The following is a 4809-nucleotide window of genomic DNA, read 5'->3' as shown; positions in this document are numbered from 1 at the left end:
GTTGGGTGAGGAGGGGGAAAAGAAAGAAAAAATGGAGGGAGGGGTTAGATTGAAAGATGGAAGTAGCATTTAAAATGAAACTAAAATTAAAATTAAACTAAGTAAAAAAGTAAGAGAGAGAGAGAGAGAGAGAGAGAGAGATAAAGAAAAAATTAAAATGAAAAAAAAATTATATTTCAAATTAAATTAGCACGTGTCACATAATGATTGGTGGGTGATAACACTTGCTTTTTAAAATCTGGGACTAGTCGAAAAATGGTGTAATAATATAAGTTCGAAATTGTTTAGGAGGGGTAATAAGACACTCGCATAGTTAAAATGCCTTTTTGAAAATTTGTGACACCTTCCGGTGTCATTTTATGTCTTTTCTCAAAATAGAGTAATACAACAGACCCACTAATTTAAATAAACACCAACCCCATAATCACAACCCTAGAAATTGGAGTTTTAGCCACCCATGACAAAAAAAAACAGAGATTATACAAACCATAATAGTAGCCATTGATGCAATGAAATTAAGCAATGATAATCAACTCCCACCTTGGATTCAACTTCCAATTGTTGGTTACAAGAGCAAAATGGAAAACCCCACCTCTAAGAGCAATACTCAATAGTTTCTCTTTCTAAGAGTTCCAAAAGTAAAATTGATAAAAGATAAGATAGATCTATTTTCTCTCACTTCCCAACTATTCATACTTTCAAAAAAGATTCTTCCACACTCACTCAACGGATCACCGTTTGTATCATTAGTCAGGCTCGCCGAACTGACTCGAAGGATCACCATTTGTATCATTAAGCTCGCCTTTTACTAGCTTCTGGTGTTTGAACTCAAATGGGCAAACTCGATGGAATACACCATTCATGCTCAATGAATCACCGAATATCACCTTGTGCGCCTAAGATAACCTTCAATTTTACTCTTCAGTCTATCACTTTCGGCGATACATTTGGGTTTTCCATTAGTAATTTGGTGGATCGCCGATACAACTCTTCTTCGCCAATCTACTTTGAAACTTGGACTTTAAACACTGTCCACTTTGGTGAGATTCAACCATTTGGGCTATTCTCCCTTTCGATTAGGCGAACATCAGGTTAGGGCTTTCTACTCTTTTCAATGTTTTTGGCCTTTCTTTCAAATATTCGTCCTTGCCTTGTCATTTAGCCTTCATAGCTGTAAATAATCGACATAACAATTAACATTCTCACATTACATACTTTGGAAACTAACAAACCATGACCTACCTCGAATCAAGCCTTGAAAACTTTAAAGAATCCTAGCTTACCATTTTTAAATTACCTTGGCTTGTTCTTGGTCTAAATAATAATGAAAACGAAATAATCAATCAATAATGGTCTAACAATACCCATATTATAACCAAATCCTTAACCCCGGAAAAATTCATGATCATTCTACCCCACATGGGTTTTTTCCATCATTAATGCAAGTTTAAAACCCACTACTAAAAAACTGCCAAAAAATGATGGACAGAAAAGCGACGGACTGCGTCGCTCCAAAAAGTGACGCCATTTGCCACATTGTCCGTTGATTTTTAATAAAAATAATTATTTTTAAAATTATTTTACAAAAAGCGACGGACGACATCTCTTAGTCCGTTGCTTTTTTTGCTGATTTTTGCGCTAAATATATATATAATTAATAATTATTTATTTAATATATATAGAGACGCTGTTCGTCGCTTTTTAATAAAAATAATTTATTTATAAATTAAAAAATAACCACGTTGTCCGTCGTTTTTAATTATTTATTTTATTAATTAGTTTTTAAAAAAGGGACGGACGACATCTCTTAGTCCGTCGCTTTTTGGTCAAAATATCCAATCAAACATTTTTAAAAAGCGACGGACAGTGTCTCTTAGTCTGTCGCTTTTTAGTCAAAATTTTGGTCAAACATTTTTAAAAAAGCGACGGACAAAGAGACGTTGTCCGTCACTTTTTTTAAATTATGTTGAACCAAAAAACGGGTTTTTCCCCCATTTTCCTATCTCTCTTCTCTCTAAAACCAAACTGTTGCGCCACCGCCGCTGCCCCACGCCACCCCACACCGCCGTCGCCCTTCTCTCCTTGAGCATTAGTCCCGTTGCTGCCTTGCCCCATCGGTGCCGTCACCCGTCATCCCCACTGCTAGGGCTGGGCATTCGGTATTTCGGTTCGGTTTCGATTTTTTTTCCGGTTTTTTTGGTTTTTGGTTCTTGGACAACGTGTATCGAACACCGAACCGAAATAATTCGGTTCGGTTTGGTTTTTATTATTTCGGTTCGGTTTTTTTGTTATGGGCCTTCTTAGTGGGCTTTTAAAAATTTTGTAATTTTTTTGTTTATTTTATTTATATTTATTTCTTTTTGCTTATTTTACTCTGTTTTTTTAAATTATTGTATGATTCAAAGTAGTACTAACTACTAAACTGCGTTATCATTGAAATTTGCCCTTGTTAATAAATTATAATTAAAATACTACTAAAAGTCTAAAAGCCAATAAATTATAAATTTAAATTAAATACTACTAAAAAAGCCTTATGAGTAGTTTCAACTTCCAAGTTCCACACTTGTCGTTATCATTGTTCCTTTTTTTCTTTCAGAAAGCTCCACACAATTACACAAATAGGCAACGAGCTGTGATACAATTCTCTTTAACATTATTATAAAATACCATAATTTTACTCAATGAATGTAGGACAACTCAATTAAACTATCAACCTTTAATTTCTTGAATACAAGGAAACATTTAAATCCATTTTTATCCCCCTCAAAAATCAAATCAAAATGAAAGAATCCTCAGAATAATACAAAATGATGTGACAATTTTAGGCCAAAAAGGCACTATCAAATAGGCGAAAAGGCACTAACAAGTAACAAGTAACCGTTTAACAAGTAATTAAATTCACTACACTTCACAAATACAATAATCAATTGATCAATGCCATTACACAACAAGCATAATAACAATCTAACAAGTAACAATAAATGCACCAATGTAGTTTTCATGAGACCACTTTCAAGTTTCAATTGCCAACAATAACAAACAACAATAATGAGCAACTTTAACATTATTATAAAATACCATAGTTTTACTCAATGAATGTAGGGCAACTCAATTAAACTATCAACCTTTAATTTCCTAAGGAAACATTTAAATCCATTTTTATTCCCCTCAAAAATCGAATCAAAATGAATGAATCCTTAGAATAATACGAAATGATGTGGCAGTTTTAGGCCAAAAAGGCACTATCAAATAGGCCAAAAGGCACTAACAAGTAACAAGTAACAATTTAACAAGTAAATAAACTTCACTACATTTCACAAATACAATAATCAATTGATCATGCCATTACACAACAACACAATAACAATCTAACAAGTAACAATAATGCACCAATGTAGTTTTCATGAGACCACTTTCAAGTTTCAAGTGCCAACAATAACAAATAACAATAATGAGAAACAATGTAGTTTCTTGACTTTCTTCCATGAGACCACTTTCAAGTCTCAAGTGCCAACAAAATTACCAAAACACTAAAAAAACTTGGTACTTTACACCTTTCTTCATTGTCTTGACTCTTGGACCTTTTAAAATAAAATTAAATGTTAGACTACTACTTTTAAGATTAAAAAAATGATATGATTAAATAAATGACGTATTAAACTCACCACTATTAAATACTTGAGACTTGTAAGCCAATCATAGATCAACAATGAAAGATTTTCTTCCACTATTTGCCATCTCTATAAATAAGATTGCCACACTCGACATAGGAATAGCCAATACATCTCGAGTCAATTGTGAAAGCATAGGAAATCTAGGAGAATTAACTTTCCACCAAATCAAAATATCAAAATCCTCAGATTTAGGCTCTTGGTCTTCAAGAAGATATCTATCCAACTCAGATTTAACACCTAAACTTCCAGAATCTTTCCTTTTGTTTCTTCATGTAAAACTTAGTTCTCAAAGAATTTGTTTTCACATTTTGAGAAAGACCATAAGTAGATGAATCAGACGAGTTAGATGAAGATGATTTTTTTAGAACCTTTTGCATACTTACTTACATAGATCGCAAACAAATTCTTTAAGTAAGCATTTACTTCATTATTCACTATCTGTCCCTTTTCTTCCCCAAGTAATTCTTCAAGAGCAAAACTAACATACATAAATTTATTGCGAGGATCCAAAACAGAAGCAATAAAAAGCATTTTGTTCATCTTTTCAGGAGTACCCCAATATTTCTCGAACTTTTCTTTCATCCCCAATCCTCAAAATGAACATTACAAGTAACATACCGTGAACCTGAAACTTTCAATGTGAGCTCATAAATTTTTTCAAGAAATTTTGTGATATTCCTCACATTAGCCCAATCCTCATATTGAATTGAACCTGCAATACTTCCATCTTCACAAACATCAGTAGCAAGAAAGGAATTAAAATTACCATCATAAAGATCAAACCTCTCAAAAGCCTTTTCAAACTTTTCTGTCGTGTCCAACATCAAATAGGTGAAATTCCACCTAGTATGCACATCTAAAGACAACATTTTATCACATTCTATCTTTTGCATTTCAACACATTTCAAGAAGTTTCTTGTCCTTGTAGAAGATGATCTAACATATTTCACCATTTGTCTCACCCGTTTGATAGAAAGACCAATATCTTTCAAACCATCTTGCACAATTAAATTAAGTATGTGAGCCATACATCTCACATGGAGATGCTTACCTTCCATTATATTAGTTCCCCACATATCTAATTTTTTGGACAACTCTAAAACTGCCACATCATTTGAAGAGGCATTATCAACCG

The 4809-nt window shown here is 33.1% G+C and overlaps 1 long non-coding RNA gene across 1 annotated transcript; it reads right to left on the bottom strand.

Annotated features, from left to right (window-relative positions):
* Positions 1-3369: 3369 nt before the first annotated feature.
* On the bottom strand, positions 3370-3706 carry LOC107058061 (uncharacterized). The gene is made up of 2 exons (XR_001471749.1): positions 3666-3706; positions 3370-3581 (listed from the first exon to the last, which is right to left on the bottom strand). It is a non-coding gene; the product is annotated as an uncharacterized lncRNA (long non-coding RNA).
* Between the last annotated feature and the right edge of the window lie 1103 nt (positions 3707-4809).

This window comes from Solanum tuberosum, unplaced genomic scaffold, assembly GCF_000226075.1.
Source record: "Solanum tuberosum cultivar DM 1-3 516 R44 unplaced genomic scaffold, SolTub_3.0 scf00426, whole genome shotgun sequence".
Classification (NCBI taxonomy): domain Eukaryota; kingdom Viridiplantae; phylum Streptophyta; class Magnoliopsida; order Solanales; family Solanaceae; genus Solanum; species Solanum tuberosum.
The sequence above is the reverse complement of the archived record's forward strand: the minus strand, read 5'-3'. Positions and strand labels throughout refer to the sequence as shown.